Below are 25,559 nucleotides of genomic sequence, written 5' to 3'. Positions count from 1 at the left end.
CATCGGAATTAAATACAAAAGGCACAATGCAACCTTAAGTACAAAAGGAGTGAGACTTCTTAGAGTCTGTGCTTTGATCCTTTCCTATGAGACCAGTATTAGTTTCCGATACACCACTGCAGGTTCAATGTATTCCATTTACATACACGTTGACGATGAAACACTGAAATTACATCGGAAATAAATACAAAAGGCACAATGCCGCCTTAAGTGCAAGAAGAGTGAGACTTCTTAAAGTCTGTGAATTGATCCTTTCCTGTGAGACCAGTATTCGTTTCCGATACACCACTGCAGGTTCAATGTATTCCTTGGACCTTCACATTAACGACGAAACACAAAAATCGCGTCGGAATTAAATACAAAAGGCACAATGCCGCCTTAAGCACAAGAATGGAGACTCTTCTCACAGTCGGTGCTTTGATACTTTCCTGTGAGATTAGTATTAGTTTCCGATACACCACTGCAGGTTCTATGTATTCCTTGGATATTCACATTGACGATGAAACACTGAAATTACATCGGAATTAAATACAAAATGCACAGTGCCACCTTAAGTGCAAAAGGAGTGACACTTCTTATAGTCTGTGCTTTGATCCTTTCCTATGAGACCAGTATTAGTTTCCGATACAATACTGCAGGTCCAATGTATTCCTTTTACATACACATTGACGATGAAACACTGAAATTACATCGGAATTAAATACAAAAGGCACAATGCCACCTTAAGTGCAAAAGGTGTGAGACTTCTTAGAGTCTGTGCATTGATCCTTTTCTATGAGACCAGTATTAGTTTCCGATACACCACTGCAGGTTCAATGTATTCCTTTTACCTACACATTGACGATGAAATACTGAAATTACATCGGAATTAAATACAAAAGGCACAATGCCGCCTTAAGTGCAAGAAGAGTGAGACTTCTTAGTGTCTTTGATTTGATCCTTTCCTGTGAGACCAGTATTCGTTTCCGATACACCACTGCAGGTTCTATGTATTCCTTGGACCTTCACATTAACGACGTAACACAGATATCGCGACGGAATTAAATACAAATGGCACAATGCCGCCTTAAGCACAAGAATAGAGACTCTTCTTACAGTCGGTGCTTTGATACTTTCCTGTGAGACCAGCATTAGTTTCCGATACACCACTTCAGGTTCAATGTACTGCTTTTACATACACATAGACGATGAAAACTGAAATTACATCGGAATTAAATACAAAAGGCACAATGCCGCCTTAAATGCAAGAAGAGTGAGACTTCTTAAAGTCTGTGCTTTGATCCTTTCCTATGAGACCAGTATTAGTTTCCGATACACCACTGCAGGTTCAATGTATTCCTTTTACATACACATTGACGATGAAACACTGAAATTACATCGGAATTAAATACAAAAGGCACAATGCCGCCTTAAGTGCAAGAAGAGTGAGACTTCTTAGAGTCTGTGATTTGATCCTTTCCTGTGAGACCAGTGTTCGTTTCCGATACACCACTGCAGGTTCAATGTATTCCTTGGACCTTCACATTAACGACGAAACACAGAAATCGCGTCGGAATTAAATGCAAAAGGCACAATGCCGCCTTAAGTTCAAGAATAGAGACTCTTCTTACAGTCGGTGCTTTGATCCTTTCCTGTGAGAGCAGCATTAGTTTCAGATACCCCACTACAGGTTCTATGTATTCCTTGGATATTCACATTGACGATGAAACACTGAAATTACATCGGAATTAAATACAAAATGCAGAATGCCACATTAAGTGCAAAAGGCGTGAGACTTCTTATAGTCTGTGCTTTGATCCTTTCCTATTAGACCAGTATTAGTTTCCGATACACCACTGCAGATTCAATGTATTCCTTTTACATACACATTGACGATGAAACACTGATATTACATCGGAATTAAATACAAAAGGCACAATGCCACCTTAAGTACAAAAGGAGTGAGACTTCTTAGAGTCTGTGCTTTGATCCTTTCCTGTGAGACCAGTATTCGTTTGTGATACACGACTGCAGGTTCGATGTGTTCCTTGGACCTTCACATAAACGACGAAACACAGAAATCGCTGTCGGAATTAAATACAAAAGGCACAATGCCGCCTTAAGTACAAGAATAGAGACTCTTCTTACAGTCGGTGCTTTGATCCTTTCCTGTGAGACCAGTATTAGTTTCCGATACACAACTGCAATTTCAGTGTATTCCTTGGACATTCACATTGACGATGAAACACTGAAATTACATCGGAATGGAATTGGAAAAGGCACAATGCCGACTTCAATGCAAGAAGAGTGAGACTTCTTAGAGTCTGTGCTTTCATCCTTTCCTATGAGACCAGTATTAGTTTCCGATACACCACTGCAGGTTCAATGTATTCCTTTTACATACACATTGACGATGAAACACTGAAATTACATCGGAATTAAATACAAAAGGCAAAATGCCACCCTTAAGTGCAAAAGGAGTGAGACTTCTTAGAGTCTGTGCTTTGATCCTTTCCTATGAGACCAGTATTAGTTTCCGATACACCACTGCTGGTTCAAGGTATTCCTTGGACCTTAACATTAACAATGAAACACAGAAATCGCGACGGAATTAAATACAAAAGACACAATGCCACCTTAAGTACAAGAATAGAGACTCTTCTTACATTCGGTGCTTTGATCCTTTCCTATTAGACCAGTATTGGTTTCCGATACACCACTGCAGGGTCAATTAATTCCTTTTACGTACACATTGACGATGAAACACTTAAATTACATCGGAATTAAGTACAAAAGGCACAATGCCGCCTTACTTGCAAGAAGAGTGAGACTTCTTATAGTCTGTGATTTGATCCTTTCCTGTGAGCCCAGTGTTAGTTTCCGATACTCCACTGCAGTTTCAATGTATTCCTTGCACCTACACATTTGTGATGAAACACCGAAATCGCATCGGAATTAAATACAAAAGGCACAATGCCGCCTTAAGTAAAAGAATAAAGACTCTTCTTACAGTTGGTGCTTTGAGCATTCCCTGTGAGACCAGTTTTAGTTTCCGATACACCACTGCAGGTTCAAGGTATTCCTTGGACCTTCACATTGACGATGAAACACAGATATCGCATCGGAATTAAATACAAAAGGCACAACGCCGCCTTAAGTACAAGAATTGATTCTCTTCTAAGAGTTGGTGCTTTGATCCTTTCCTGTGAGACCAGTATTAGTTTCCGATACACCACTGCTGGGTCTATGTATTCCTTGGACATTCACATTGACGATGAAACACTGAAATTACATCGGAATTAAATACAAAAGTCACAATGCCGCCTTAAGTGCAAGAAGAGAGAGACTTCTTAGAGTCTGTGCTTTGTTCCTTTCCTGTGAGACCAGTGTTAGTTTCCGATACTCCACTGCAGGTTCAATGTATTCCTTGGACTTTCACATTGACGATGAAACGCAGAAATGGCATCGGAATTAAATACCAAAGGCACAATGCCGCCTTAAGTACAAGAATAAAGACTCTTCTTAAAGTCGGTGCTTTGAGCATTCGCTGTGAGACCAGTATTGGTTTCCGAAACACCACTGCAGGTTCAATGTATTCCTTGGACCTTCACATTGACGATGAAACGCAGAAATCGCATCGGAATTAAATACAAAAGGCACAATGCCGCCTTAAGTACAAGACTAGAGAATCTTCTTACAGTCGGTGCTTTGATCCTTTCCTGTGAGACCAGTATTAGTATCCGATAAACCACTGCAGGTTCAATGTATTCCTTGGACATTCACATTGACGATGAAACACTGAAATTACATCGGAATTAAATACAAAAGGCACAATGCCGCCTTAAATGCAAGAAGAGTGAGACTTCGTAGAGTCTGTGCTTTGATCCTTTCCTATGAGACCAGTATTAGATACCAATACACCACTGCAGGTTCAATGTATTCCTTTTACATACACATTGACGATGAAACACTGAAATTACATCGGAATTAAATACAAAAGGCATAATGCCGCCTTAAGTGCAAAAGGAGTGTGACTTCTCTCAGTCTGTGCTTTCATCCTTTCCTATGAGACCAGTATTAGTTTCCGATACACCACTGCAGGTTCAATGTATTCCTTGGACCTTCACATTGACGATGAAACACAGAAATCGCATCGGAATTAAATACAAAAAGCACAATGCCGCCATAAGTACAAGAGTAAAGACTCTTCTGACAGTCGGTGTTTTGAGCATTCCCTGTGAAACCAGTATTAGTTTCCGATACACCACTGCCGGTTCAATGTATTTCTTGGACCTTCACATTGACGATGAAACACAGATATCGCATCGGTATTAAATACAAAAGGCACAATGCCGCCTTAAGTACAAGAATAGAGACTCTTCTTACAGTCGGTGCTTTGATCCTTTCCTGTGAGACCAGTATTAGTTTCCGATACACCACAGCAGGTTCAATGTATTCCTTGGACATTCACATTGACGATGAAACACAGAAATTACATTGGAATTAAATACAAAAGTTGCAATGCCACCTTAAGTGCAAAAGGAGTGAGACTTCTTCGAGTCTGTGCTTTGATCCTCTCCTATGAGACCAGTATTAATTTCCGATACACCACTGCAGGTTCAATGTATTCCTTTTACCTACACATTGACGATGTAACACTAAAATTACATCGGAATTAAGAACAAAAGGCAAAATGCCACGGTAAGTGCTAAAGGAGTGAGACTACCTAGAGTCTGTGCTTTGATCCTTTCCTATGAGACCAGTATTAGTTTCCGATACACCACTGCAGGTTCAATGTATTCCTTTTACATACACATTGACGATGAAACACTGAAATTACATCGGAATTAAGTACAAAAGGCACAATGCCGCCTTACGTGCAAGAAGAGTGAGACTTTGTAGAGTCTGTGATTTGATCCTTTCCTGTGAGACCAGTATTAGTTTCCGACACACCACTGCAGGTACAATGTTTTCCTTGGACATTCACATTGACGATGAAACACAGAAATCGCATCGGAATTAAATACAAAAGGCTCAATGCCGCCTTAAGTACAAGAATAGAGGCTCTTCTTACAGTCGGTGCTTTGAGCATTCCCTGTGAGACCAGTATTAGTTTCCGATACACCACTGCAAGTTCAATGTATTCCTTGGACCTTCACATTGAGGATGAAACACAGAAAAAGGCATCGGAATTAAATACAAAAGGCGCAATGCCGCCTTAAGTACAAGAATAGAGAGTCTTCTTACAGTCGGTGCTTTGATCCTTTCCTCTGAGACCAGTATTAGTTTCCGATACACCACTGAAGGTTCAGTGTATTCCTTGGACTGTCACATTGACGATAAAACACTGAAATTAAATCGGAATTAAATACAAAAGGCACAATGCCGCCTTAAATGCAAGAAGAGTGAGACACCTGAGAGTCTGTGCTTTGATCCTTTCCTATGAGACCAGTATTAGTTTCCGATACACCACTGCAGGTTGAATGTATTCGTTTTACGTACACATTGACAATGAAACACTGAAATTACATCGGAATTAAATACAAAAGGCACAATGCCGCCGCAATGCAAGAAGAGTGAGACTTCTTAGAGTCTGTACTTTGATCCTTTCCTATGAAACCAGTATTAGTTTCCGATATACCACTGCAGGTTCAGTGTATTCCTTTTACATACACACTGACGATGAAACACTGAAATTACATCGGAATTAAATGCAATAGGCACAATGGCGCCTTAAGTGCATGAAGAGTGGGACTTCTTAGAGTCAGTGCTTTGATCCTTTCCTGTGAGACCAGTATTAGTTTCCGATACAACACTGCAGGTTCAATGTATTCCTTGGACCTTCACATTGACGATGAAACACAGAAATCGCATCGGAATTATATACAAAAGGCACAACGCCGCCTTAAGTACAAGAATTGACACTCTTCTTACAGTCGGAGATTTGATCCTTTCCTGTGAGACGAGTATTAGTTTCCGATACACCACTGCTGGTACTATGTATTCATTGGACATTCACATTGACGACGAAACACTGAAATTACATCGGAAATAAATACAAAAGGCACAATGACGACTTAAGTACAAGAATAGAGACTCTTCTACAGTCGGTGCTTTGATCCTATCCTGTGAGACTAGTGTTAGTTTCCGATACACCACTGCTCGTTCTTTGTATTCCTTGGACATTCACAATGACGATGAAACACTGAAATTACATCGGAAATAAATACAAAAGGCACAATGCCGCCTTAAATGCAAGAAGAGTGAGACTTCGTAGAGTCTGTGCTTTGATCCTTTCCTATGAGACCAGTATTAGGTTCAGATACACCACTGCAGGTTCAATGTATTCCTTTTACATACACAATGACGATGAAACACTGAAATTACATCGGAATTAAATACAAAAGGCACAATGCCGCCTTAAGTGCAAGAAGAGTGAGACTTCTTAGAGTCTGTGCTTTGATCCTTTCCTGTGAGACCAGTGTTAGATTCCTATACTCCACTGCAGGTTCAATGTATTCCTTTTACATACACATTGACGACGAAACACTGAAATTTCATTGGAATTAAATACAAAAGGTACAATGCCACCTTAAGTGCAAAAGGAGTGAGACTTCTTCGTGTCTGTGCTTTGATCCTCTCCTATGAGACCAGTATTAATTTCCGATACACCACTGCAGGTTCAATGTATTCCTTTTACCTACACATTGACGATGAAACACTGAAATTACATCGGGATTAAGTACAAAAGGCACAATGCCACCTTAAGTACAAAAGGAGTGAAACTTCTTAGAGTCTGTGCTTTGATCCTTTCCTATGAGACCAGTATTAGTTTCCGATACACCACTGCAGGTTCAACGTTTTCCTTTTACATACACATTGTCGATGAAACACTGAAACTACATCGGAATTAAGTACAAAAGGCACAATGCCGCCTTACGTGCAAGAAGAGTGAGACTTCTTAGAGTCTGTGATTTGATCCTTTCCTGTGTGACCAGTATTAGATTCCGATACACCACTGCAGGTTCAATGTATTCCTTTTACATACACATTGTCGATGAAACACTGAAATTACATCGGAATTAAATACAAAAGGCATATTGCCGCCTTAAGTGCAAAAGGAGTGAGACTTCTTTGAGTCTGTGCTTTCATCCTTTCCTATGAGACCAGAATTAGTTTCCGATACACCACTGCAGGTTCAATGTATTCCTTGGACCTTCTTATTGGCGATGAAACACAGAAATCGCATCGGAATTAAATACAAAAGGCACAATGCCGCCATAAGTACAAGAGTAAAGACTCTTCTGACAGTCGGTGTTTTGAGCATTCCCTGTGAAACCAGTATTAGTTTCCGATACACCACTGCCAGTTCAATGTATTTCTTGGACCTGCACATTGACCATGAAACTCAGATATCGAATCAGTATTAAATACAAAAGGCACAATGCCGCCATAAGTACAAGAATAGAGACTCTTCTTACAGTCGGTGCTTTGATCCTTTCCTGTGAGACCAGTATTAGTTTCCGACACACCACTGCAGGTTCAATGTATTCCTTGGACATTCACATTGACGATGGAACACAGAAATCGCATCGGAATTAAATACAAAAGGCTCAATGCCGCCTTAAGTACAAGAATAGAGGCTCTTCTTACAGTCGGTGCTTTGAGCATTCCCTGTGAGACCAGTATTAGTTTCCGATACACCACTGCAAGTTCAATGTATTCCTCGGACCTTCACATTGAGGATGAAACACAGAAAAAGGCATCGGAATTAAATACAAAAGGCACAATGCCGCCTTAAGTACAAGAATAGAGAGTCTTCTTACAGTCGGTGCTTTGATCCTCTCCTGTGAGACCAGTATTAGTTTCCGATACACCACTGCAGGTTCAATGTATTCCTTGGACTGTCACATTGACGATGAAACACAGAAATCGCATCGGAATTATATACAAAAGGCACAACACCGCCTTAAGTACAAGAATTGACACTCTTCTTACAGTCGGAGATTTGATCCTTTCCTGTGAGACGAGTATTAGTTTCCGATACAACCACTGCTGGTACTATGTATTCATTGGACATTCACATTGACGATGAAACACTGAAATTACATCGGAAATAAATACAAAAGGCACAATGCCGCCTTACGTGCAAGAAGAGTAAGACCTCTTAGAGTCTGTGCTTTGATCCTTTCCTGTGAGACCAGTGTTACTTTCCGATACTCCACTGCAGGGTCAATGTAGTCCTTGGACCTTCACATTGACGATGAAACACAGAGATCGCATCGGAATTAAATACAAAAGGCACAATGCAGCCTTAAGTTCAAGAATAAAGACTCGTCTTACAGTCGGTGCTTTGATCCTTTCCTGTGAGACTAGTGTTGGTTTCCGATACACCACTGCTAGTTCTTTGTATTCCTTGGACATTCACAATGACGATGAAACACTGAAATTACATCGGAATTAAATACAAAAGGCACAATGCCGCCTTAAATGCAAAAAGAGTGAGACTTCGTAGAGTCTGTGCTTTGATCCTTTCCTATGAGACCAGTATTAGGTTCAGATACACCCCTGCAGGTTCAATGTATTCCTTTTACATACACATTGACGATGAAACACTGAAATTACATCGGAATTAAATACCAAAGGCATAATAACGCCTTACGTGCAAGAAGAGTAAGACTTCTTAGGGTCTGTGCTTTGATCCTTTCCTGTGAGACCAGACTTAGTTTCCGATACACCACTGCAGGTTCAATGTATTCCTTGGACCTTCACATTGACGATGAAACATAGATATCGCATCGGAATTAAATACAAAAGGCACAACGCCGCCTTAAGTTCAAGAATTGAGACTCTTCTTACAGTCGGTGCTTTGATCCTTTCCTGTGAGACCAGTATTCGTTTCCGATACACCACTGCTAGTTCTTTGTATTCCTTTACATTCACAATGACGATGAAACACTGAAATTACATCGGAATTAAATACAAAAGGCACAATGCCGCCTTAAGTGCAAGAAGAGTGAGACTTCTTAGAGTCTGTGCTTTGATCCTTTCCTGTGAGACCAGTGTTAGATTCCTATACTCCACTGCAGGTTCAATGTATTCCTTTTACATACACATTGACGATGAAACACTGAAATTTCATTGGAATTAAATACAAAAGGTACAATGCCACCTTAAGTGCAAAAGGAGTGAGACTTCTTCGAGTCTGTGCTTTGATCCTTTCCTATGAGACCAGTATTAATTTCCGATACACCACTGCAGGTTCAATGTATTCCTTTTACCTACACATTGACGATGAAACACTGAAATTACATCGGAATTAGGTACAAATGGCACAATGCCACCTTAAGTGCAAAAGGAGTGAAACTTCTTAGAGTCTGTGCTTTGATCCTTTCCTATGAGACCAGTATTAGTTTCCGATACACCACTGCAGGTTCAACGTTTTCCTTTTACATACACATTGACGATGAAACACTGAAATTACATCGGAATTATGTACAAAAGGCACAATGCCGCCTTACGTGCAAGAAGAGTGAGACTTCTTAGAGTCTGTGATTTGATCCTTTCCTGTGAGACCAGTATTAGTTTCCGACACACCACTGCAGGTTCAATGTATTCCTTGGACTGTCACATTGACGATGAAACACTGAAATTACATCGGAATTAAATACAAAAGGCACAATGCCGCCTTAAATGCAAGAAGAGTGAGACACCTTAGAGTCTGTGCTTTGATCGTTTCCTATGAGACCAGTATTAATTTCCGATACACCACTGCAGGTTCAATGTATTCCTTTTACCTACACATTGACGATGAAACACTGAAATTACATCGGAATTAAGTACAAAAGGCACAATGCCGACTTACGTGCAAGAAGAGTGAGACTTCTTAGAGTCTGTGATTTGATCCTTTCCTGTGAGACCAGTATTAGTTTCCGATACACCACTGCAGGTTCAATGTATTCCTTTTACATACACATTGACAATGAAACACTGAAATTACATCGGAATTAAATACAATAGGCACAATGCCGCCTTAAGTGCAAGAAGAGTGGGACTTCTTAGAGTCAGTGCTTTGATCCTTTCCTGTGAGACCAGTATTAGTTTCCGATACACCACTGCAGGTTCAATGTATTCCTTGGACCTTCACATTGACGATGAAACACAGAAATCGCATCGTAATTAAATACAAAAATCACCATGTCACCTTATGTACAAGAATAGAGACTCTTCTTACAGTCGGTGCTTTGAGCATTCCCTGTGAGGCAGAATTAGTTTCCGATAGACCACTGCACGTTCCATGTATTCCTTGGACCTTCAAATTGAAGATGAAACACAGAAATCGCATTGGAATTAAATACAAAAGGTACAATGCCACCTTAAGTGCAAAAGGAGTGAGACTTCTTCGAGTCTGTGCTTTGATCCTTTCCGGTGAGACCAGTGTTAGATTCCTATACTCCACTGCAGGTTCAATGTATTCCTTTTACATACACATTGACGATGAAACACTGAAATTACATTGGAAATAAATACAAAAGGTACAATGCCACCTTATGTGCAAAAGGAGTGAGACTTCTTCGAGTCTGTGCTTTGATCCTCTCCTATGAGACCAGTATTAATTTCCGATACATTACTGCAGGTTCAATGTATTCCTTTTACCTACACATTGACGAAGAAACACTGAAGTTACATCGGAATTAAGTACAAAAGGCACAATGCCGCCTTAAATGCAAGAAGAGTGAGTCACCTTAGAGTCTGTGCTTTGATCCTTTCCTATGAGACCAGTATTAGTTTCCGATACACCACTGCAGGTTCAATGTATTCCTTGGACTGTCACATTGACGATGAAACACTGAAATTACATCGGAATTAAATACAAAAGGCACAATGCCGCCTTAAATGCAAGAAGAGTGAGTCACCTTAGAGTCTGTGCTTTGATCCTTTCCTATGAGACCAGTATTAGTTTCCGATACACCACTGCAGGTTGAATGTATTCGTTTTACGTACACATTGCCAATTAAACACTGAAATTACATCGGAATTAAATACAATAGGCACAATGCCGCCTTAAGTGCAAGAAGAGTGGGACTTCTTAGAGTCAGTGCTTTGATCCTTTCCTATGAAACCAGTATTAGTTTCCGATATACCACTGCGGATTCGATGCATTCCTTTTACATACACATTGACGATGAAACACTGAAATTACATCGGAATTAAATACAATAGGCACAATGCCGCCTTAAGTGCAAGAAGAGTGGGACTTCTTAGAGTCAGTGCTTTGATCCTTTCCTGTGAGACCAGTATTAGTTTCCGATACATCACTGCAGGTTCAATGTATTCCTTGGACCTTCTCATTGACGATGAAACACAGAAATCGCATCGGAATTATATACAAAAGGCACAACGCCGCCTTAAGTACAAGAATTGACACTCTTCTTACAGTCGGAGATTTGATCCTTTCCTGTGAGACCAGTATTAGTTTCCGATACACCACTGCTGGTACTATGTATTCATTGGACATTCACATTGACGATGAAACACTGAAATTACGTCGGAAATAAATACAAAAGGCACAATGCCGCCTTACGTGCAAGAAGAGTAAGACCTCTTAGAGTCTGTGCTATGATCCTTTCCTGTGAGACCAGTGTTACTTTCCGATACACCACTGCAGGGTCAATGTATTCCTTGGACCTTCACATTGACGATGAAACACAGAAATCGCATCGGAATTAAATACAAAAGGCACAATGCGGCCTTAAGTTCAAGAATAAAGACTCGTCTTACTGTCGGTGATTTGAGCATATCCTGTGAGTCCAGTATTAGTTTCCGATACACCACTGCAGGTTCAATGTATTCCTTGGACCTTCACATTGACGATGAAACACAGAAATCACATCGGAATTAAATACAAAAGGCACAATGACGACTTAAGTACAAGAATAGAGACTCTTCTTACAGTCGGTGCTTTGATCCTTTCCTGTGTGACTAGTTTTAGTTTCCGATACACCACTGCTAGTTCATTGGATTCCTTGGACATTCACATTGACGATGAAACACTGAAATTACATCGGAATTAAATACAAAAGGCATAATGCCGCCTTAAGTGCAAGAAGACTAAGACTTCTTAGTGTCAGTGCTTTGATCCTTTCCTGTGAGACCAGACTTAGTTTCTGATACACCACTGCAGGTTCAATGTATTCCTTGGACCTTCACATTGACGATGAAATACAGAAATCGCATCGGAATTAAATACAAAAGGCACAACGCCGCCTTAAGTTCAAGAATTGAGACTCTTCTTACAGTCGGTGCTTTGATCATTTCCAGTGAGACCAGTATTCGTTTCCGATACACCACTGCTATTTCTTTGTATTCCTTGGACATTCACAATGACGATGAAACACTGAAATTACATCGGAATTAAATACAAAAGGCACAATGCCGCCTTAAGTGCAAGAAGAGTGAGACTTCTTAGAGTCTGTGCTTTGATCCTTTCCTGTGAGACCAGTGTTAGATTCCTATTCTCCACTGCAGGTTCAATGTATTCCTTTTACATACACATTGACGATGAAACACTGAAATTACATTGGAATTAAATACAAAAGGTACAATGCCACCTTAAGTGCAAAAGGAGTGAGACTTCTTCGAGACTGTGCTTTGATCCTCTCCTATGAGACCAGTATTAATTTCCGATACACCACTGCAAGTTCAATGTATTCCTTTTACCTACACATTGACGATGAAACACTGAAATTACATCGGAATTAAGTACAAAAGGCACAATGCCGACTTACGTGCAAGAAGAGTGAGACTTCTTAGAGTCTGTGATTTGATCCTTTCCTGTGAGACCAGTATTAGTTTCCGACACACCACTGCAGGTTCAAAGTATTCCTTGGACATTCACATTGACGATGAAACACAGAAATCGCATCGGAATTAAATACAAAAGGCACAATGCCGCCTTAAGTACAAGAATAGAGACTCTTCTTACAGTCGGTGCTTTGAGCATTCCCGGTGAGACCAGTATTAGTTTCCGATACACCACTGCAAGTTCAATGTATTCCTTGGACCTTCACATTGAGGATGAAACACAGAAAAAGGCATCGGAATTAAATACAAAAGGCACAATGCCGCCATAAGTACAAGAATAGATAGTCTTCTTACAGTCGGTGCTTTGATCCATTCCTGTGAGACTAGTATTAGTTTCCGATACACAACTGCAGGTTCAATGTATTCCTTGGACTGTCACATTGACGATGAAACACTGAAATTACATCGGAATTAAATACAAAAGGCACAATGCCGAATTAAATGCAAGAAGAGTGAGACACGTTAGAGTCTGTGCTTTGATCTTTTCCTATGAGACCAGTATTAGTTTCCGATACACCACTGCCGGTTGAATGTATTCGTTTTACGTACACATTGCCAATGAAACACTGAAATTACATCGGAATTAAATACAAAAGGCACAATGCCGCCTTAAATGCAAGAAGAGTGAGAGTTCGTAGAGTCTGTGCTTTGATCCTTTCCTAGGAGACCAGTATTAGGTTCAGATACACCACTGCAGGTTCAATGTATTCCTTTTACATACACATTGACGATGAAACACTGAAATTACATCGGAATTAAATACAATAGGAACAATGCCGCCTTAAGTGCAAGAAGAGTGAGACTTCTTAGAGTCTGTGCTTTGATCCTTTCCTGTGAGACCAGTGTTAGATTCCTATACTCCACTGCAGGTTCAATGTATTCCTTTTACATACACATTGACGATGAAACACTGAAATTACATTGGAATTAAATACAAAAGGTACAATGCCACCTCAAGTGCAAAAGGAGTGAGACTTCTTCGAGTCTGTGCTTTGATCCTCTCCGATGAGACCAGTATTAATGTCCAATACACCACTTCAGGTTCAATGTATTCCTTTTACCTACACATTGACGATGAAACACTGAAATTACATCGGAATTAAGTACAAAAGGCACAATGCCACCTTAAGTGCAAAAGGAGTGAAACTTCTTAGAGTCTGTGCTTTGATCCTTTCCTATGAGACCAGTATTAGTTTCCGATACACCACTGCAGGTTCAATGTATTCCTTTTACATACACATTGACGATGAAACACTGAAATTACATCGGAATTATGTACAAAAGGCACAATGCCGCCTTACGTGCAGGAAGAGTGAGACTTCTTAGAGTTTGTGATTTGATCCTTTCCTGTGAGACCAGTATTAGTTTCCGACACACCACTGCAGGTTCAATGTATTCCTTGGACATTCACATTGACGATGAAACACAGAAATCGCATCGGAATTAAATACAAAAGGCACAATGCCGCCTTAAGTACAAGAATAGAGACTCTTCTTACAGTCGGTGCTTTGAGCATTCCCTGTGAGACCAGTATTAGTTTCCGATACACGACTGCAAGTTAATGTATTCCTTGGACGTTCACAATGAGGATGAAACACAGAAAAAGGCATCGGAATTAAATACAAAAGGCACAATGCCGCCTTAAGTACAAGAATGGAGAGTCTTCTTACAGTCGGTGCTTTGATCCTTTCCTGTGAGACTAGTATTAGTTTCCGATGCACCACTGCAGGTTCAATGTATTCCTTGGACTGTCACATTGACGATGAAACACTTAAATTACATCGGAATTAAATACAAAAGGCACAATGCCGCCTTAAATGCAAGAAGAGTGAGACACCTTAGAGTCTGTGCTTTGATCTTTTCCTATGAGACCAGTATTAGTTTCCGATACACCACTGCAGGTTGAATGTATTTGTTTTACGTACACATTGCCAATGAAACACTGAAATTACATCGGAATTAAATACAAAAGGCACAATGCCACCTTAAATGCAAGAAGAGTGAGACTTCTTAGAGTCTGTATTTTGATCCTTTCCTATGAGACCAGTATTAGTTTCCGATATACCACTGCATGTTCAATGTATTCCTTTTACATACACATTGACGGTGAAACACTGTAATTACGTCGGAATTAAATACAATAGGCACAATGCCGGCATAAATGCAAGAAGAGTGAGACTACTTAAAGTCTGTATTTTGATCCTTTCCTGTGAGACTAGTATTAGTTTCCGATACACCACTGCAGGTTCAATGTATTCCTTGGAGCTTCACATTGACGATGAAACACAGATATCGCATCGGAATTAAATACAAAACTCACAATGCCACCTTAAGTACAAGAATAGAGACTCTTCTTACAGTCGGTGCTTTGATCCTTTCCTGTGAGACCAGTATTAGTTTCCGATACACCACAGCAGGTTCAATGTATTCCTTTTACATACACATTGACGATGAAACACTGAAATTACATTGGAATTAAATACAAAAGGTACAATGCCACCTTAAGTGCAAAAAAAGTGAGACTTCTTCGAGTCTGTGCTTTGATCCTCTCCTATGAGACCAGTATTAATTTCCGATACACCACTGCAGGTTCAATGTATTCCTTTTACCTACACATTGACGATGAAACACTGAAATTACATCGGAATTAAGTACAAAATGCACAATGCCACCTTAAGTGCAAAAGGAGTGAGACTTCTTAGAGTCTGTGCTTTGATCCTTTCCTATGAGACCAGTATTTGTTTCCGATACACCACTGCAGGTTCAATGTATTCCTTTTACATACACATTGACGATGAAACACTGAAATTACATCGGAATTAAGTACAAAAGGCACAATGCCGCCTTACGTGCAAGAAGAGTGAGACTTCTTAGAGTCTGTCATTTGATCCTTTCCTGTGAGACCAGTATTAGTTTCCGACACACCACTGCATGTTCAATGTTTTCCTTGGACATTCACATTGACGATGAAACACAGAAATCGCATCGGCATTAAATACAAAAGGCACAATGCCGCCTTAAGTACAAGAATAGAGACTCTTCTTACAGTCGGTGCTTTGAGCATTCCCTGTGAGACCAGTATTAGTTTCCGATACACCACTGCAAGTTCAATGTATTCCTTGGACCTTCACATTGAGGATGAAACACAGAAAAAGGCATCGGAATTAAATACAAAAGGCACAATGCCGCCTTAAGTACAAGAATAGAGAGTCTTCTTACAGTCGGAGCTTTGATCCTTTCCTGTGAGACCAGTATTAGTTTCCGATACACCACTGCAGGTTCAATGTATTCCTTGGACTGTCACATTGACGATGAAACACTGAAATTACATCGGAATTAAATACAAAAGGCACAATGCCGCCTTAAATGCAAGAAGAGTGAAACACCTTAGAGTCTGTGCTTTGATCCTTTCCTATGAGACCACTATTAGTTTCCGATACACCACTGCAGGTTGAATGTATTCGTTTTACGTACACATTGCCAATGAAACACTGAAATTACATCGGAATTAAATACAAAATGCACAATGCCGCCTTAAATGCAAGAAGAGTGAGACTTCTTAGAGTCTGTACTTTGATCCTTTCCTATGAAACCAGTATTAGTTTCCGATATACCACTGCAGGTTCAAAGTATTCCTTTTACATACACATTGACGATGAAACACTGAAATTACATCGGAATTAAATACAATAGGCACAATGCCGCCTTAAGTGCAAGAAGAGTGGGACTTCTTAGAGTCTGTGCTTTGATCCTTTCCTGTGAGACCAGTATTAGTTTCCGATACACCACTGCAGGTTTAATGTATCCCTTATTAAATACACATTGACGATGAAACACTGAAATTACATCGGAATTAAATACAAATGGCACAATGCCGCCTTAAATGCAAGAAGAGTGAGACTTCTTAGAGTCTGTGCTTTGATCCTCTCCCATGACACCATTATGAGTTTCCGATACAACACTGCAGGTTCAATGTATTCCTTTTACATACATATTGGCGATGAAACACTGAAATTAAATCGGAATTAAATACAAAAGGCACAATGCCGCCATAAGTACAAGAATAAAGACTCTTCTGACAGTCGGAGTTTTGGGCATTCCCTGTGAGACCGGTATTAGTTTCCGATACACCACTGCAGGTTCAATGTATTTCTTGGACCTTCACATTGACGATGAAACACAGATATCGCATCGGAATTAAATACAAAAGGCACAATGCCGCCTTAAGTACAAGAATAGAGACTCTTCTTTCAGTCGGTGCTTTGAGCATTCCCTGTGAGACCAGTATTAGTTTCCGATACACCACTGCAGGTTCAATGTATTTCTTGGACCTTCACATTGACGATGAAACACAGATATCGCATCGGAATTAAATACAAAAGGCACAACGCCGCCTTAAGTTCAAAAATTGAGGCTCTTCTTACTTCCGCTGCCTTGATCCTTTCCTGTGAGACCAGTATTCGTTGCCGATACACCACTGCTAGTTCATTGTATTCCTTGGACATTCACAATGACGATGAAACACTGAAATTACATCGGAATTATATACAAAAGGCACAATGCCGCCTTAAATGCAAGAAGAGTGAGACTTCTTAGAGTCTGTGCTTTGATCCTCTCCCATGACACCATTATGAGATTCCGATACACCACTGCAGGTTCAATGTTTTTCTTGGACCTTCACATTGACGATGAAACACTGAAATTACATCGGAATTAAATACAAAAGGCACAATGCCGCCATAAGTACAAGAATAAAAACTCTTCTGACAGTCGGTGTTTTGAGCATTCCCTGTAAGAACAGTATTAGTTTCCGATACACCACTGCAGGTTCAATGTATTTCTTGGACCTTCACATTGACGATGAAACACAGATATCGCATCGGAATTAAATACAAAAGGCACAATGCCGCCTTAAGTACAAGAATAGAGACTCTTCTTACAGTCGGTGCTTTGAGCATTCCCTGTGAGACCAGTATTAGTTTCCGATACACCACTGCAGGTTCAATGTATTCCTTGGACATCCACATTGACGATGAAACACTGAAATTACATTGGAATTAAATACAAAAGGTACAATGCCACCTTAAGTGGAAAAGGAGTGAGACTTCTTCGAGTCTATGCTTTGATCCTCTCCTATGAGACCAGTATTAATTTCCGATACACCACTGCAGGTTCAATGTATTCCTTTTACCTACACATTGACGATGAAACACTGAAATTACATCGGAATTAAGTACAAAAGGCACAATGCCACCTTAAGTGCAAAAGGAGTGAGACTTCTTAGAGTCTGTGCTTTGATCATTTCCTATGAGACCAGTATTAGTTTCCGATACACCACTGCAGGTTCAATGAATTCCTTTTACATACACATTGACGATGAAACACTGAAATTACATCGGAATTAAGTACAAAAGGCACAATGCCGCCTTACGTGCAAGAAGAGTGAGACTTCTTAGAGTCTGTGATTTGATCCTTTCCTGTGAGACCAGTATTAGTTTCGGACACACCACTGCAGGTTCAATGTATTCCTTGGACATTCACATTGTCGATTAAACACAGAAATCGCATCGGAATTAAATTCAAAAGGCACAATGCCGCCTTAAGTACAAGAATAGAGACTCTTCTTACAGTCGGTGCTTTGAGCATTCCCTGTGAGACCAGTATTAGTTTCCGATACACCACTGCAAGTTCAATGTATTCCTTGGACCTTCACATTGAGGATGAAACACAGAAAAAGGCATCGGAATTAAATACAAAAGGCACAATGCCGCCTAAAGTACAAGAATAGAGAGTCTTCTTACAGTCGGTGCTTTGATCCTTTCCTGTGAGACCAGTATTAGTTTCCGATACAGCACTGCAGGTTCAATGTATTCCTTGGACTGTCACATTGACGATGAAACACTGAAATTACATTGGAATTAAATACAAAAGGCACAATGCCGCCTGAAATGCAAGAAGAGTGAGACACCTTAGAGTCTGTGCTTTGATCCTTTCCTATGAGACCAATATTAGTTTCCGAGACACCACTGCAGGTTGAATGTATTCGTTTTACGTACACATTGCCAATGAAACGCTGAAATTACATCGGAATTAAATACAAAAGGCACAATGCCGAATTAAGTGCAAGAAGATTGAGACTTCATTGAGTCTGTGCTTTGATCCTTTCCTGTGTGACCAGTTTTAGTTTCCGATACACCACTGCAGGTTCAATGTATTGCTTGGAGCTTCACATTGACGATGAAACACAGAAAACGCATCGGGATTAAATACATAAGGCACAACACCGCCTTAAGTACAAGAATAGAGACTCTTCTTACAGTTGGTGCTCTGATCCTTTCCTGTGAGTCCAGTATTAGTTTCCGATACACCATTGCAGGTTCAATGTATCCATTTTACATACACATTGACGATGAAACACTGAAATTACATCGGAATTAAATACAAAAGGCACAATGCCGCCTTATGTGCAAGAAGAGTGAGACTTCTTAGAGTCTGTGCTTTGATCCCTTCCTATGAGAACAGTATTAGTTTCCGACACACCACTGCAGGGTCAATGTATTCCTTGGAAATTCACATTGACGATGAAACACAGAAATCGCATCGGAATTAAATACAAAAGGCACAATGCCGCCTTATGTACAAGAATAGAGACTCTTCTTACAGTCGGTGCTTTGAGCATTCCCTGTGAGACCAGTATTAGTTTCCGATACACCACTGCTAGTTCAATGTATTCCTTGTACCTTCACATTGAGGATGAAACACGGAAAAAGGCATCAGAATTAAATACAAAAGGCACAATGCCGCCTTAAGTACAAGAATAGAGAGTCTTCTTACAGTCGGTGCTTTGATCCTTTCCTGTGAGACCAGTATTAGTTTCCGATACACCACTGCAGGTTCAATGTATTCCTTGGACTGTCACATTGAACATGAAACACTGAAATTACATCGGAATGAAATACAAAAGGCGTAATGCCGCCTTAAGTGCAAGAAGAGTGAGACTTCTTAGAGTCTGTGATTTGATCCTTTCCTGTGAGACCAGTGTTAGATTCCTATACTCCACTGCAGGATCAATGTATTCCTTTTACATACACATTGACGATGAAACACTGAAATTACATTGGAATTAAATACAAAAGGTACAATGCCACCTCAAGTGCAAAAGGAGTGAGACTTCTTCGAGTCTGTGCTTTGATCCTCTCCGATGAGACCAGTATTAATTTCCAATACACCACTTCAGGTTCATTGTATTCCTTTTACCTACACATTGACGATGAAACACTGAAATTACATCGGAATTAAGTACAAAAGGCACAATGCCACCTTAAGTGCAAAAGGAGTGAAACTTCTTAGAGTCTGTGCTTTGATTCTTTCCTATGAGACCAGTTTAGTTTCCGATACACCACTGCAGGTTCAATGTATTCCTTGGACATTCACATTGACGATGAAACACAGAAATCGCATCGGAATTAAATACAAAAGGCACAATGCCGCCTTAAGTACAAGAATAGAGACTCTTCTTACAGTCGGTACTTTGAGCATTCCCTGTGAGACCAGTATTAGTTTCCGATACACCACTGCAAGTTAATGTATTCCTTGGACGTTCACAATGAGGATGAAACACAGAAAAAGGCATCGGAATTAAATACAAAAGGCACAATGCCGCCTTAAGTACAAGAATAGAGAGTCTTCTTACAGTCGGTGCTTTGATCCTTTCCTGTGAGACTAGTATTAGTTTCCGATGCACCACTGCAGGTTCAATGTATTCCTTGGACTGTCACATTGACGATGAAACACTGAAATTACATCGGAATTAAATACAAAAGGCACAATGCCGCCTTAAATGCAAGAAGAGTGAGACACCTTAGAGTCTGTGCTTTGATCTTTTCCTATGAGACCAGTATTAGTTTCCGATACACCACTGCAGGTTGAATGTATTCGTTTTACGTACACATTGCCAATGAAACACTGAAATTACATCGGAATTAAATACAAAAGGCACAATGCCGCCTTAAGTACAAGAATAGAGACTCTTCTTACAGTCGGTGCTTTGATCCTTTCCTGTGAGACCAGTATTAGTTTCCGATACACCACAGCAGGTTCAATGTATTCCTTTTACATACACATTGACGATGAAACACTGAAATTACATTGGAATTAAATACAAAAGGTACAATGCCACCTTAAGTGCAAAAGGAGTGAGACTTCTTCGAGTCTGTGCTTTGATCCTCTCCTATGAGACCAGTATTAATTTCCGATAAACCACTGCAGGTTCAATGTATTCCTTTTACCTACACATTGACGATGAAACACTAAAATTACATCGGAATTAAGTACAAAAGGCACAATGCCACCTTAAGTGCAAAAGGAGTGAGACTTCTTAGAGTCTGTGCTTTGATCCTTTCCTATGAGACCAGTATTTGTTTCCGATACACCACTGCAGGTTCAATGTATTCCTTTTACATACCCATTGACGATGAAACACTGAAATTACATCGGAATTAAGTACAAAAGGCACAATGCCGCCTTACGTGCAAGAAGAGTGAGACTTCTTAGAGTCTGTGATTTGATCCTTTCCTGTGAGACCAGTATTAGTTTCCGACACACCACTGCATGTTCAATGTTTTCCTTGGACATTCACATTGACGATGAAACACAGAAATCGCATCGGCATTAAATACAAAAGGCACAATGCCGCCTTAAGTACAAGAATAGAGAGTCTTCTTACAGTCGGTGCTTTGATCCTTTCCTTTGAGACCAGTATTAGTTTCCGATACACCACTGCAGGTTCAATGTATTCGTTGGACTGTCACATTGACGATGAAACACTGAAATTACATCGGAATTAAATACAAAAGGCACAATGCCGCCTTAAATGCAAGAAGAGTGAAACACCTTAGAGTCTGTGCTTTGATCCTTTCCTATGAGACCACTATTAGTTTCCGATACACCACTGCAGGTTGAATGTATTCGTTTTACGTACACAGTGCCAATGAAACACTGAAATTACATCGGAATTAAATACAAAAGGCACAATGCCGCCTTAAGTGCAAGAAGATTGAGACTTCATTGAGTCTGTGCTTTGATCCTTTCCTGTGTGACCAGTTTTAGTTTCCAATACACCACTGCAGGTTCAATGTATTGCTTGGAGCTTCACATTGACGATGAAACACAGAAAACGCATCGGGATTAAATACATAAGGCACAACACCGCCTTAAGTACAAGAATAGAGACTCTTCTTACAGTTGGTGCTCTGATCCTTTCCTGTGAGTCCAGTATTAGTTTCCGATACACCATTGCAGGTTCAATGTATCCATTTTACATACACATTGACGATGAAACACTGAAATTACATTGGAATTAAATACAAAAGGCACAATGCCGCCTTAAATGCAAGAAGAGTGAGACTTCTTAGAGTCTGTGCTTTGATCCTTTCCTATGAGAACAGTATTAGTTTCCGACACACCACTGCAGGTTCAATGTATTTCTTTTACATACACATTGACGATGAAACACTGAATTTACATCGTGATTAAATACAAAAAGCACAATGCCGCCTTAAATGCAAGAAGAGTGAGACTTCTTACAGTCTGTGCTTTGATCCTAACCTATGAGACCCGTATTAGTTTCCGATACACCACTGCAGGTTCAATGTATTCCTTTTACATACACATTGACGATGAAACACTGAAATTACATCAGAATTAAATACAAAAGGCACAATTCCGCCTTAAATGCAAGAAGAGTGAGACTTCTTAGAGTCTCTTCCTTGATCCTTTCATATATGACCAGTATTAGTTTCCGATACACCACTGCAGGGTCAATGTATTCCTTGGAAATTCACATTGACGATGAAACACAGAAATCGCATCGCAATTAAATACAAAAGGCACAATGCCGCCTTAAGTACTAGAATAGAGACTCTTCTTACAGTCGGTGTTTTGATCCTTTCCTGTGAGACCAGTATTAGTTTCCGATACACCACTGCACGATAAATGTATTCCTTGGACATTCCCAATGACGATGAAACACTGAAATTACTTCGGAATTAAATACAAAAGGCACAATGCCGCTTAAGTGCAAGAAGAGTGAGACTTTTTAGAGTCTGTGCCTTGATCCTTTCCTGTGAGACCAGTATTAATTTCCGATACACCACTGCAGGTTCAATGTATTCCTTTTACAAACACATTGACGATGAAACACTGAAATTACATCGGAATTAAATACAAATGGCACAATGCCGCCTTAAGTGCAAGAAGAGTGAGACTTTTTAGAGTCTGTGCTTTGATCGTTTCCTATGACACCAGTATTATTTTCCGATACACCACTGCAGGTTCAATGTATTCCTTGGACCTTCACATTGACGGCAAATCACAGAACTCGCATCGGAATTAAATACAAACGGCACAATGCCGCCTCAAGTACAAGAATATAGACTCTTCTTACAGTCGGCGCTTTGATCCTTTCCTGTGAGACAAGTATTAGTTTCCGATACACCACTGCAGGTTCATTGTATTCCTTGGACATTCACATTGACGATGCAACACTGAAATTACATCGGAATTAACAACAAAAGCACATTGCCGCCTTAAATGCAAGAAGAGTGAGACTTCTTAGAGTCTGTGCTTTGATCCTTTCCTATGAGCCAGTATTAGTTTCCGATACACCACTGCAGGTTCAATGTATTCCTTGGACCTTCACATTGACGGCAAATCACTGAAATCGCATCGGAATTAAATACAGACGGCACAATGCCGCCTTGAGTACAAGAATGTAGACTCTTCTTACAGTCGGTGCTTTGATCCTTTCTTGTGAGACAAGCATTAGTTTCCGATACACCACTGCAGGTTCAATGTATTCCTTGGACATTCACATTGACGTTGAAACACTGGAATTACATCGGAATCAAATACAAAAGGCACATTGCCGCCTTAAATGCAAGAAGATTGAGACTTCTTAGAGTCTGTGCTTTGATCCTTTCCTATGAGACCAGTATTACTTTCCGATACACCACTGCAGGTCTAATGTTTTCCTTTTACATGCACATTGACGATGAAACACTGAAATTACATCGGAATTAAATACTAAGGGCAGAATGATGCCTTAAGTGCAAGAGGAGTGAGACTTCTTAGAGTCTGCGATTTGACCCTTTCTGTGAGACCAGTATTAGTTTCCGATACACCACTGCAGGTTCAATGTACTCCTTGGACCATCACATTGACGATGAATCACAGAAATCGCATCGGAATTAAATACAAAAGGCACAACGCCGCCTTAAGTAGAAGAATTGAGACTCCTCTTACAGTCGGTGCTTTGATCCTTTCCTGTGAGACCAGTATTAGTTTCCGATACACCACTGCTGGTTCTATGTATTCCTTGGACCTTCGTATTGACGATGAAACACAAAAATCGCATCGGAATTAAATACAAAAGGCTCAACGCCGCCTTAAGTAGAAGAATTGAGACTCTTCTTACAGTCGGTGCTTTGATCCTTTCCTGTGAGACCAGTATTAGTTTCCGATACACCACTGCTGGTTCTATGTATTCCTTGGACATTCACATTGACGATGAAACACTGAAATTACATCGGAATTAAATACAAAAGGCACAATGCAGCCTTAAATGCAAGAAGAGTGAGGCTTCTTAGGGTCTGTGCTTTGATCCTTTCCTATGAGTCCAGTATTAGTTTCCGAAACACCACTGAAGGTTCAATGTATTCCTTGGACCTTCACATTGACGATGAAACACAGAAATCGCATCGGAATTAAGTACAAAAGGAACAACGCCGCTTTAAGTACAAGAATTAAGACTCTACTTACAGTCGGTGCTTTGATCCTTTCCTGTGAGACCAGTATTAGTTTCAGATACATCACTGCTGGTTTTATGTATTCCTTGGACCTTCACATTGACGATGAAACACAAAAATCGCATCGGAATTAAATACAAAAGGCACATTGCCGCCATAAGTACAAGAATAAGGACTCTTCTTACAGTCGGTGCTTTGAGCATCCCTGTGAGACCAGTTTTAGTTTCCGATACACCACTGCTGGTTCTATGTATTCCTTGGACATTCGCATTGACGATGAAACACAGATTATCGCGGAATTAAATACAAAAGGCACAATGCCGCCTTAAGTGCAAGAAGAGTGAGGCTTCTTAGAGTCTGTGCTTTGACCCTTTCCTGTGAGACCAGTGTTAGTTTCCGATACTCCACTGCAGTTTCAATGTATTCCTTGGACCTACACATTGGCCATGAAACACAGAAATCGCATCGGAATTAAATACAAAAGGCACAATGCCGCCTTAACTACAAGAATAGAGACTCTTCTTACAGTCGGTGCTTTAATCCTTTCCTGTGAGACATGTATTAGTTTCCGATACACCACTGCAGGTTCAGTGTATTCCTTGGACATTCACATTGACGATGAGACACTGAAATTACATCGGAATTAAATACAAAAGGCACAATGCCGCCATAAATGCAAGAAGAGTGAGACTTCGTAGAGTCTGCGCTTTGATCCTTTCGTATGAGACCAGTATTAGTTTCCGATACACCACTGCAGGTTCAATGTATTCATTTTACATACACATTGACGATGAAACACTGGAATTACATCGGAATTTAATACAAAAGGCATAAAGCCGCCTTAAGTGCAAGAAGAGTGAGACTTCTTAGAGTCAGTGCTTTAATCCTTTCCTGTGAGATCAGTATTAGTTT

The sequence above is a fragment of the Schistocerca serialis genome, chromosome 6, assembly GCF_023864345.2.
Source record: "Schistocerca serialis cubense isolate TAMUIC-IGC-003099 chromosome 6, iqSchSeri2.2, whole genome shotgun sequence".
Taxonomy (NCBI): domain Eukaryota; kingdom Metazoa; phylum Arthropoda; class Insecta; order Orthoptera; family Acrididae; genus Schistocerca; species Schistocerca serialis.
Note: the sequence above shows the minus strand (reverse complement) of the source record.